The sequence below is a fragment of the Carassius auratus genome, chromosome 2, assembly GCF_003368295.1.
Source record: "Carassius auratus strain Wakin chromosome 2, ASM336829v1, whole genome shotgun sequence".
In the NCBI taxonomy this organism is placed as follows: domain Eukaryota; kingdom Metazoa; phylum Chordata; class Actinopteri; order Cypriniformes; family Cyprinidae; genus Carassius; species Carassius auratus.
Genome location: NC_039244.1, coordinates 5,765,298 through 5,777,859, shown reverse-complemented (window position 1 = coordinate 5,777,859; position 12,562 = coordinate 5,765,298). Strand labels below are relative to the sequence as shown.

The 12,562-nt window shown below is 37.5% G+C and overlaps 1 protein-coding gene across 1 annotated transcript in view; it reads right to left on the bottom strand.

The window, feature by feature from the left end:
• LOC113113987 (guanine nucleotide-binding protein G(q) subunit alpha-like) overlaps positions 1 to 12,562 on the bottom strand; it is a 35,907-nt gene that overhangs the window by 17,723 nt on the left and 5,622 nt on the right. The window lies entirely within an intron of this gene.

The window sequence follows — 12,562 nt, the reverse complement described above, 5'->3', positions numbered from 1 at the left end:
GACAGTTCAGCTGTTATTTACAACAGTAATATATTTAAAATATTTATTAAATATTTAACCAAGCAATTTAACTATTAACTAACTTTAGTGAACCATGAATATGCAAATATGTTGTTACATCACTGAAATATCAATTTACAATTTCAGGGGGAACTTGAAATTGTATATTCGACATGTAAGAGGTTCAAATGACAAAATACTTTTGGAACCTCTGGGCTTCATTAATTCAAGCATTTTAATAATAATAAAAAAACATTCTAAACAATGTTGACTGTCTTTGAAGCCTAGTGTTCAGGCTGAACTTCAAAAGGGTTCATATGATCTGTCACACATGAACTCGCCCACACACACACACACACACACACACACACACACACACACACACACACACACAGCCTGCCCTCATACTGAAACACAGACTGAAGTCAACATGAAATGACGCTCACATTTGAATTCTGCAACAGGGTTATTCAATGAGAAAAGAGGCAGCAAGTCCTTTAAAAGAGCATGAATCACTTCAAAGAGCACAATAAAGTAGACTGTAATAGGTTGACTGTTCCCATCTACTCTCCTAAAAATAAAGTACTTTTTTAGGCATCTACGCTTCTATGAGGAACCTTCAACGTCCAAACCACCTTTTTATTCCGCAGAAGGCTCTTTACGGAGAAAAAGAGATTGTTTAGATTTTTTAAATGTTCTTCACACTAAGAAAAAAAAAATGGTAAGAACTGCTCTCTGAAAGTTTCTTTGTGGAACCAAAAATGGCTTTTCTGTGGTATCGCTATGAGTGTAAAGCAGCTTCTCTCAAACTGTAGCCACAATAGAAGGAGGTGAAACTCTTCAAGCAGGTTTTCTAAAGAGCAACGAGGTGTTGGACACACAAACCTATTGAGTGACACCAACAATATCAAAAGTTTTTTAGTTTTTTTTGAAACTACAAACCTTTCAAACAAAACACCCCCTCTCACAATTAAAAGCTCTTTCTCCGTCCCTCTCTCGTTACATAACACTCCTGTTTTGCTTCTCAGTTCAGCTGAGTGAGGATGTCAAAGGAAGACCGCTTTTTCAGAATGAGAGGAGTCCTTCACCCCCTCTGTGACTGCAGGAAGTGAACCGATCAGTGACGGGGCACGAGCCTATCTGTACAAGTTTTTGGAAAAATGTTGAGGCTGCGAGGAAGGTAAATGTGGTTAAAGAGTTAAGCTGCTTGGAGCAATAACAACACTACTTGCAGCACAGTATCTGCTAGATTTTTCTACGACTTTTATTGTCCACCAGCACCACTACCGAAGGTTTTTCCAAACATTTTCTCTATATGCAACTTTTGAGTTTTCACAATATTTTTCACAATACCAAACTCCCTATATGAAGCATTTTTTCACACCCATTTGCTTTTTACATTCCACGAATGAGGGGAGACCCTTGAGCAGGGCACTGATCCCAGGTGCTGCAGCAAAAATGGCCTCCCACTGCTCAAGGTGTGTGCGTGTGTGTGTGTTCACTACTCACTGCTGTGTGTGTGTTCACTTGAATGAGTGCAGAGCATCCCTCTCACTTAATCTTACAAAAGAGCAACAAACATTCTTTAAACAAAAAGGCTGCATTTATTGTGCAGGGTCAACCTATTTCAAGCTAAAATTGATATTTTATATATTTGTTACTTTTTAGCGAGGGGGGGGGGGGGCTTTTATGTATTATAGATGTTGACAAATTGTTTTATTCTAATTAACTGGTGCCATTAAATGGCACAATGGCAATTATATGTACACTTAGTAAAATTTTACATCATTTTGTCAAAGTAAAAAAAATTGTAATTCTTACAATTTCAAAAAGTACACAATTATAGAAAATTCATTGTTTCATGACAGATCTGTGCATTAGGCTTTTGCAGTGTAAACGCAGACAAATGACAATTCTATTTTGCATATTAAAAACACTTAAATAGGTGATTATAATAAAGAAAAGGTTCTTTGATTAAAGAAAACATTATAGTGCAGTTACTGCCCCTATAAAAACGTGCATATGCATTCATAAAAAAATATATATATTTACATTTCACAATCACACAGGTCAAATTCAACTGTATCTCTGCAGATATCAAGTACCAAATAGAAAACTATAGAAATAAGTCTTATTGATCTTTTAGGAGAAGCAAAATAAATGTTATTTTTTTATTTTCTCTCAGTGTTTTCATGCATTAAACACACTGACTGTGTAGCAGGTCCAAAATGGAAACACATTAAGACGTGATGCATTACACAACTGAGGTGGCAACACCCAAGGTTTAACCAAGAGAGAAGATAAAAGTGTACTTTGCTGTTCCAAAGCAAAACGAAGAGGTCAACCCGAGCTGGTTTTTAATGGGTCAGTGCTGATTTTGTTATGTTAAGGCTGAATCTCTGGAGAGTCGATGAGCTTCAAGTTTCACAGGACAAACTGTGTTTCCTTTCCATATTAAACAGATGCAAATCCAACTGCATCAAATTACAGTATATGTGCATCGATCAAAACTCATGTGCAACCCGCAAAACAAGGGGTGTCAATATGTTCAACCGAGCAACACACCACAATGTTTCTAATCGGATCTTTGTTGCTCTCACAACCATGAAATGTCCTGAACGCTGAGAGCATCTGAAAAGGGGATTTTCCCGATCACAAAAAACATCTTATTCAAATATAGGTATGCATTAAGGCCAAGAGACTCCTGGCTTATTATAGGATGTTCATCACAAACCCCAGAGCCTATTAGGGGAAGAGACAGATGAGATTGGGCTCTAATGACCCATGATTCATTTCAGGTAGCAGGGAATTTTCTAGAAATGTCTGATGTTGAATAGATCTGTTGTAGCTCTGAAAAGTATCTAATGAGTATGTGATCATCTCTGAACGTCTCAGCCCTGTCCAACAACCCCCAAAAGACAGATAAATAAATCCAAACTTGCTTCTCCAAGACAGTAATGAGATTAAATGGAGACTTTTGTTGAAGTCTCCTGCTTCTACGATGTTTAACTTATGAAAAGAGACCCCAGGAAACTCACATGTGCCTTCTCTAGAGTTTCAGAAGAGATCTCAATGTCTCAAACTGTGCTCAGATATGCCAAAATACCAAGGTCTCCAATTAAAGCTTCCGTCTACATTATTACAAATCAATAACAGTCTCATTCAGTTACATTCTATCACTGAGATCCATTGATATCTCAAATCTGTCAAAACAATAGGTAAAGATAAAAGGCAAGTCCTCATTCAGCACACACCTTTAACCCAAAAAAGACTCACGTTCACAATGCTTTCAACTGAAATGGGAAATCTTAAAGACAAACATCCGGCACTGCTTCACAAACTCTTCTATACCTCTAAGAATGTGTGAATAAAAGGCTGATAACAAACAATTGCAATGCTTCAAAGGAAAAACAATCTGCATTCAAAGTGCCAGTCATTTGGTTGCTATAGTAACAATGCCACCCCTTAGTGTGCCGTAGTTCAGTTTCGGTCACAGAAATGCTGGATCTCTCGTGAAGGAGTTGTTACAGAAGGAAGAATCAGAAAAATCACTTGCTACAGTATACTGTGAAATTTGAAATCACATTTCAGTTTTTTAGTAAATCAGTTGGGTACCTGCCTGAAAAAAAGTTCTTGTAGTTATCTGAGCCACTCCTTTGGCAATCTATTTGTTTAAAAATTTAGTTTTAAATTGCAAAAAAAAAAAAAAAAAAAAAAAACTATTATGTGCCAAGCCATGGGAACCAAACCGGACTGAGAGGTACGTATTGAACCATGATAGATAGATAGATAGATAGATATAGGCTTTGATCTATTTGACACGGACTAATCGTTGATTTGAAGTGTGGTGATTTTAGACGTGACCTCAGGACATCATGACACTGAACGTCCTGTACTTCTGTCGCTCGCAACGCTGTTTTTGTTCACATCAAATCAAATATGCAGTTTCCTCCGAACGAGCTCTAAACGCACTCATTCATTCATGAAGCAAGTGGATCCTCCTCCAAACCCTTCCCAGACATGCCGAGGAAAAGAAACAGAATAATTTAAAACATCTGATTTATTTCTCGTGACCCTGTCACAAGATTATATCCCCCCCCAACCCAACATACACTCCACCCTTCAAGCAGCCGGCAGCTGTTATCTCCGTCCTCTCACTCTGCTTTGTGTACAAGGACAGACAGACACTCCTCTTAAATCAGTCATTTAGCTCCTCTGAACAGCCGGCCCTCCTCCTCATCCTGTATTAGGCATATTCATAACTCAAATGTTTCTCTATGCTATTTTTTGAAGCAACCTAGAAATAAGGGGGCAGCTATTATAGTCTCCAGCCGGTACGGTGCAGGCCTGCGGTCATGCTTCGGCTTCAGCTCCCTTACTAAACCAAACACCGGACTGGACAACCGGCTCTGTTGGAGGAGAACTAGGGAGGGAATGAGTATGTTTGTACCTTTTATTGGGGGAATGAAAAGCACCGCTAAAACAGAGCAAAAAAATGTATAAATAAATTAAAAAAAAAACATCAATGCAAGCAGATACATGACTTATCAGGTGACTTAATTTTGTAAATTCACTCACTCCATTGATAGTGAATGGTGAAAAAGCGCTAAAAAACTAGTTCATATAACTTGTGTAGTAAACCTCTAGTCTTCTGAAGCCATACATCTCGTCAATGGACGAGATTACTAACAATGTTAATTTCCAAAACAATGACTCAGTCTGGATCAGCTGACTCTAGACAAAACTAGATAGCATAAACCATCACTCCCACTAGAATAAAAGCGGCCTACACTGGAAGCACATAGAGCACTGCATTACACTGCACATTTGGTTTTCTCAAATTAATAATTTTTTTCTGTATGACCAAAATTAATTATTTAATATCTACAATTATATTTTGTGAACTTGTGACACTGAAGACAACACAATTCAGCTTTAATGTCACAGGAATACATTTAATTTATAAAACACAGTTGTTTTAAATTGTAATATTTCACAGTAAAACTGTTTTTCTGTATTTGATCAAATAAATGTAGCCTTGGCAAGAAAACAAATCAATAAAAACGATCAAAGACATTACTGACCACTAACTTCTGCATGTTAGTACACATAATATATTCAGTAGCGAATATATGAATTTTAGTTTGTTGCTCAGTAACATGTCATTGTTTGGATCTCAAAACTCTGACACTGACACAATCAATGTTCACCCAATAAATCATGCAAAACTAGATCCACAAACCACTTCTCAGCCAATTCTCAGGTCCAATAATTACTCCAAGAACAGTGGGAACAGGAGAGCAGTTTGGGATGTAGGATATGGCGGCACCTCGGGCTACCGCCCAGCACGAGTGGCCTGTATAACACCAGAGACGCTGGCAGCAGTTGAGTGTGCGAGCCAGAAAAGTCACTCTAATCTAGGCTACAACTGTCTCTAAAGTCCTGCAGGAGTCTCATTCAGAGACCGGCCTGAAACTGTGTGGCTATGTGTGTGTGCCAAACCCCCCCCCCCCGCTGCAAACCACCGCGTCAATCCCCCGAGTGTACGTATAAAACAAATGCACTTGCATCTTATCACCTCACTGCAGTCAAGCGAGGACTTGATGCTGGGAAGAGGAGGAGATATTTGGTAAAAAAGCAAAAAAACAACACTCCAAACTCGGGGTCAAACAGCAAAGGCGGCTCAGTTTTAATAAAGCATTTCAGCAGAATGAAGCACACAACAGGCTGCACCCACTTCCACTGCACTCCCTCCTCCATATGTAACACTAACCCTACGGTCAGCGCAGGTTTGAATCACTGCAGACACCCAGACCGTGAGGGGGAAGTGACACGGCTGCTCCTGGAAAGCATGCAAATCTAACCAGTAGGCCATTTGCAGCGAGTCGTAACCGCAGTGAAGTGTTTGAGATGTGTGTATCAGATAAACAGCAGCCACAGAATTTGCATGGGCGGTAGAGATTACCTTCTGAGGTTTACATGATTCAAGAAGGAAGTGCTTGGTTATTTTATTTGACTATGTGAAATCGAATTGCACAAGGTGCAGCAAACTTTCAGCAAAAGACCAACAAGTCTCATAGCTTGACTTATAAATGTGGATTTAAAATGGATCTAATTCTGCAGAGATGTGATATTAAATGTCACATGACAGCAACAGTTCAGCCAACTAAACACTTCAAGTATGTCTTTTTAAAACAAAAAATCCCATTGGATCAAAACTCAAGAAATATAGGCTGTTGATTTATTACCAATATTAAGTTATCCAGCAGGCTAACATAGAACATAATAATAAAGCCCAAATCTGGATCCTTCTGAAGGATCACATGACACTGAAGTCTTACCCTTGCTGGAATAAATCCTGTTTTTAAATATTCAAATAGAAAACAGTTATTTTAAACTGTAACAATATTTCAAAAAAAGTTTTTACCGTATGTTTTTGATCAAGCAAATGCAGCAATGGTGAGCCTAAGCAACATCTTAAAAGGCATACAAATAATATATATATATATATATATATATATATATATATATATATATATATATATATATATATATATATAATATATATATATATATATATATATATAGAAACATGAATTCTATTTAATAATAGAATTAATGCATTAATCAGTAATTGAGATTCATCTGCTCCACCTGCACAATGAGATACCAGTTTTACATATTTAAGGTATAAAGATTAAAAGCATTACCTACAAACTAGATGGCCATAGACTGTTTTAGTTCCTTTCAATACTACCATTTATTTACAGTGGGTTGCAACAATTACTTTTTTGGTTGCAAAAACTACACTTTTAATGTGTGGTATAGCACTAAATAATATTAAATACAGAGGTAATGTAACAGGGACCATAACAGACGTATGCTATTTTACTAATAGAAACGAGACATTTAAAAACCCTCCAAACTTCAACATGCTTCTAACACTTGATTACCTGCTTCATGAACAGAGAGACGGCAAACTAACAAGTACAAACAACCATCTCTAGAATCACATGACCACCGTCAAACTCCATAACAAAACAAAAATCAAGGAGTGCAAAACAAAAGACAAATAATATCTGAACAAAATGTATGTTATGTGGACGTACTGTCCACAAAAATGTCTCTTTTTAAAAGGTTATTACTGGAACCATAGACTATTTTACTGGCCTTAAAAATTCCTCATTTTGGAGCCGTCTGTCATATTTCAGAAGTATTTGGTCCCTCACACTAGTTGCCTTATGATTCCTAGTTATAGCAGCCGTCTGGATGGAATGTAATGTAAATGAATGGCTACTTGTAAACTGGTAGAGTCGCCTACTGTTCCTTCTGTGTTCTTTGTAAGTGACTGAGGAAAATGCTGAAAACCAGGGACACTCCATGCCTCAATGCTACTACAGCAAAACAGGAAATGCTGCAGGGACAGAGCCAATAAAAATTCAAGAAGTCTTTCATTTCTACAAAGACGATGAACAGTAACTGTCAAAAACAAAACAATGATTCGGCGCTTCATTCTTCTAGACGACAATGTGAAAGCATTATCAACACGAAATGTGGTTAAAAAAATAAATGCCTGTCTGCACTAGTTAAAACTGTTCTGGGTGCTGGTCTAGCTGATGGAACGACAAAACTAAGATGTTTGGCTTACCTGTATACATATCTAAGTCAATCTAATCAAGACTTATTCAACTAATTAAAGACTAATTTACTTAAGAATCTACATTTCAAAAGTCTTATTTTCAGAGAATTTAGAGATCTGTAGGCTAAAAAAAAAAAAAAATCCAATGGGGTCAGAATTTTTTATTTTTAGGGAAAACAAGTTGATTTTTCCAACCCCGCTGGCCAATAGTTTCTGAACTTTAGTTGTTTGGTTTTGTTATTTAAAATGTCATGTTTATTTGAAAACAAGACAAAAATACTGAAGCAAAAGATATTTTCCATGCACCAACATTCAAAGCTGGAGAGCAGTATCTAAAACACAACACATGCTAGTAACCAGCAGGATTTTGCAACATTCAGAATTGCTTCCTTTCAGCTCATTAGCTGAATTTAAATTGATTTGAACTTGAACTGCCCACAACACACAGGAAGTTAAATTAGAATGACAGGAAGAGAACTTTAGTAGTAACTGTAGTAATTCAAAGAAACTGAACAGGTAATGCATTCTCACAAAACAAAGTGTTCTTAAACTATGGAACAGCAAAGTGAATTTATTAAATATGATCAAATATCATAAAACATATAAATTAATATTTTATAGGTGATATTTGAATCAATCAAACTTTTGAAACTTTTTTTTCAACCCAATATTTTATCAAGCCAAAATTGTTACATAATTCCGTTGAATTTCAAATAATTTTAATCCTACATGTATTCAAATTCAAATTAAATTTTGCATCCTGTTTTCTACCTCGATACAAAATCAGAAATTGATCTAGAAAAGCCGTTCTCAATTCAGTTCTGAATGAAGCACAGCCCTGGGAACCAGATGGTTATAGGCCTTGCCATCAAACCTGTAGACAAACACCAAGTATCCTTCAAATAACACAAGCAATAAGCCAATGCCTAACAAAGAAGCAAATCATTTCAAGTTCCAACTCTGCATTGTTTGGGATGTGAGCATTTACAGTATACAGTCGAGCATCTGCGATTACGTGTCAGCATACTATTAACAAAGCTTGCTAGCAATGAGATGGCAAGGATACTGCCTGTATTCCACATCTATGTGCTAAAAGCTCCCACTCTCTCATCTGTTCCTTCCCTTTAGTGGGCTTGTGTTTCTTTGGCCTACTTTGAGAGGAAATTGATCCATTAAATGTGTCAAGGATAAGAAAAGGAAATGCATGTATGCATACAACATGGCTGACAGGAAAGACCATTTGAGGTTTGCGGTGTATAATTAGATACTCAGTCACCATACAAAGTCATATTTTTTGACCACCCAATATCTGTTTGTCATATAATGCGGCTGAGCTTAAGCAGAAGAAAAATTATGAAACGAAAGGGAGCAATAAAGAATGACATGTGTGTGCCATCCATCCCTGCAGGTCTCTGTGGTGTTGCTGGAGAAAGGCCCCGGTTCTATAAATACTGCCACAGGGGGAGCAGCGGACGAACTGAGACAACCTCCTTGAAGAATTTCATCAGGGGTAACGGAGAACATGTCTATAAATATATGCATGTCATTGAAAATTAGACTCTTTTCAAAGAAATCTCACTGTTAGGCAGGTTTGGGATGAAAATATTAACAATTTGTTCTGAGCATGGTAAAGGCAAGGCACCATAGCCTGCATTGCTTCGCTCTCACTAAGCTCTCCTCCGAGAGCACCTGGCCCCGTTTGGTTCTAGACGCCGTGTGTGGCAGCATGAGCATTCTGACAACGGCACTCTCTACAGGCTGGTTAGGATGGGGGCTGCTTATGTAAGAGTAACAGCAGGGACTCATGGCCAATTAAAATCCAGCCTCATTAAAGAGTAGATCACGTTAGGGACACTTCAGGATTCCACTGTCATGCAAAACTCTGATACAACCTTGAAGGACAGACAGGCGAGTGATCGGATCTAGGGCAAATTCGGTGAGGGTGCAATTGAGAACTTTTACAATAATATCCGAAAATATCTGTATAAATGTGAACCAAAAAAAAATGTAAAAAAATTCAGTCGACACCTACAGTTAGTCCATATGATAATACAAATACTGGAATAATAATGCAAGGCAAGGAATTGCTGAAACTGTGCCAAAGCGTATGTCAACTGAAGTTCCTTTTTCCTGATGTCAAACAAACAAAATACTTCCTAAAACTTAAAAACATGTTATTAAATCTACAACAGCTGACCACAACAATACAACCAGGCATCAACTATCAAAGTCAAAAAGCCATGTCAGATTTCAGCATTCTCAATATTTATAAACAACTATTACAAACCATGTTCATGACGTCACTGTTGTCCACGAATGTCAGCATTTATAAAAAAAAAAAAAACGTCTTCAGAAACTTCAATTCCCAGTGTTTACATTGTGTACACTGCTTTGTTAGAGTTTCTGGAATTTCAGAATTTGAACTGACATAGTAAATGGCAAAAACAATAGATATTAATTACAATTAATTGTAATTTAATGAAATGTATTACTTCAAACAATGTAATTCTTAAAAATGAAATATGTTTCATCAAGACAAACTTTGAATGTTGACTTGACAGCCTTATTTAAAATAAAAATTCAAAAGGCCTGATGTTTGAAAGTTTTAGAAACCTTATAGACAGATTTGTGGACTAAGGTGGATAAACACCTAATATAGTAGGATAGTTGGCTCAGAAATGTAAATTCTGTCATTTTACTCACCAAACATTGAACCCATTCATTTAAAAAAGAAAGTCGTACAAATTTTGAAAAACATGAGGGTGATTAAATGATGGTAGAATTTACATTTGGGTGAACAGTACTTTTTATTTTCTAAAATTCCTGTTGAAGCTCTTGGAATTCAATACATTCCGGTTCCTGTCATTTCAGTTTAAATGTGTGTTTTGGTCAATTCAAATTCACACTTATGAATTGAAAAGGAGCCGGTTGTTCAATCTGAAATGTAATCAATCAGCTTAATGGGAGGCTAACTCTTGAAATATTGTATTAATGTGGACAGAGGGCTGAGACAGTCAAACAGACTAAACCAGCTGATATAAACATCATAATGCCACAATGCATTTAGCTACAGCATAAAGGTGAATCTTGGGGATTTTTATTGAGTATCCTAGCTCCTGGTAGTGATAAGGAGAAAAATCATCTCAATGGCTGGCACTAACATCCAGCAAAGAACCACTGCTCTCTAAGAAGAGAAAGCAGACGGTTCTGTGATAAAATCAACTCTCCTAACATGGACCGGGGTGACAGGAAGCAACCCCTTCAGCTCTAGATGGGCCTGTCATAGCCGCTTTTCACAGAGGCACAGTCATGACTGCACTGCCTTATTTGATCATGACTGATATCACAGCATGTTCATATATCCAGTATGCACTACAACGGTGGGTCGCAATCAAACAAAAGCCCTGCGTAGACACCTGATGCGCGCGCCTGCCAAGAGTTTCGTCACCTGCTAGGTGATAGCCCAAAGAGCAAATCCTCTTGTTTGCACTGGCTGTGGAAATCATCGTAAAGCCTTGCTTGGGAGGGAATTGAAAAAGGGACAGCTCAATTGTTGCTTTGAAAACAAGGTCGGGCTTAGTTAAAGGATTGCTAATGAAAAAGAACCAGACAAATGTGTCCTATGAGCACTACAATTGAAAGTGAAAGTGTGTAGAAGCCAAGGCCCTTACTGATGAAACATGACGTGGCAGTCAGAAGCAAAGTTTAATCTTCAGTAGGGCAGCCAGGAACAAAGCACTTCAAAATAACAGCTGCCAATGCTAACATGCAGTCAACACTGCAAACTCACACCAAATCACCAGGCAGTTTTTGGTGCATAAAAAAAAGAAATCAAATCGGCAATGTTGCCTTGGAAATAGGTATGTCCAAAAAATTATATCAATGTATTTGTCTAAATTATACCGGTTTCATGGTATATGACGATTTATATATATTTTTTTTTCATGCATGACCGGGTGTAAACCCCATTTTCTACTGAGAGAGGAAATAGTCTACTGCAGTAGTCTGACCTAGAATGCCTATTTTATACTGTCATTATGAGTGAATATTGTAGAGAAATTCCACCCTAAATAGGGACAAAACACCCATTAATACATGTTAACCAGGAGTCACTCATTTATAATCGTGACATCGTCAGGTAAAATCAACATGCATGTACAGCAGATGCATGTTGAGCGGTGGTTTTGGCCATATTACTTTTTTGTGTCATGCAGTGCACTGTCTGCGCCGGAGTTACAAACAAACAAACAAAAAAGGCATAATATTAACAGATGAATTATGCTCATATTTATAATTCCAAACAGTTAGTAAGCAGCAGGTGCTTGAAAACGTCCTTCTGTGTCTCATCACGTTCTACAGCTTAATTTTCGGAACTTTCATGCTAAGAAACACATACAGCTGTGTCCTCGCCACAATGCAACAGTGAAAAGAGACCCCTCTCAGACGTGTTCCGAACATTATTTAAACCACTTACACAATACAGAATTAAAGTGTAATGTCAAACCTAAAACAGAAGTAAAATAAAACTAAACAGAATAAATAAATAAAAAAAATAATAAAGACAAAAGCACATTAAAAAAATCATCAACAGCTCACCTCAAACCATTACTAGTTAAGTTAAGGACCAGAATCACTTCTACAATACTGTCCATTCCAATATAGGACACTTAATTTTGGTGGGCAAAGAAATTCTGGCTTTAATCTGTTTTGACCAAGTACAGACAGTGACACGGCCTAGTGCGCCTGGCCCTTCCATAACCTGATAAGGGCTTCAGGGCAGACCAGTGGCAACACAGACCGCATGGACAGTGGGAAAGGGTGGAGCAGCCAGCTCAGTGAAGTGAGCGACTGGCACTGGCAGGAAGTCATGGCCCTGTTAAACAAAGCCGGATAAAAGCATCGAGAAGCTGGATAAAACTAACA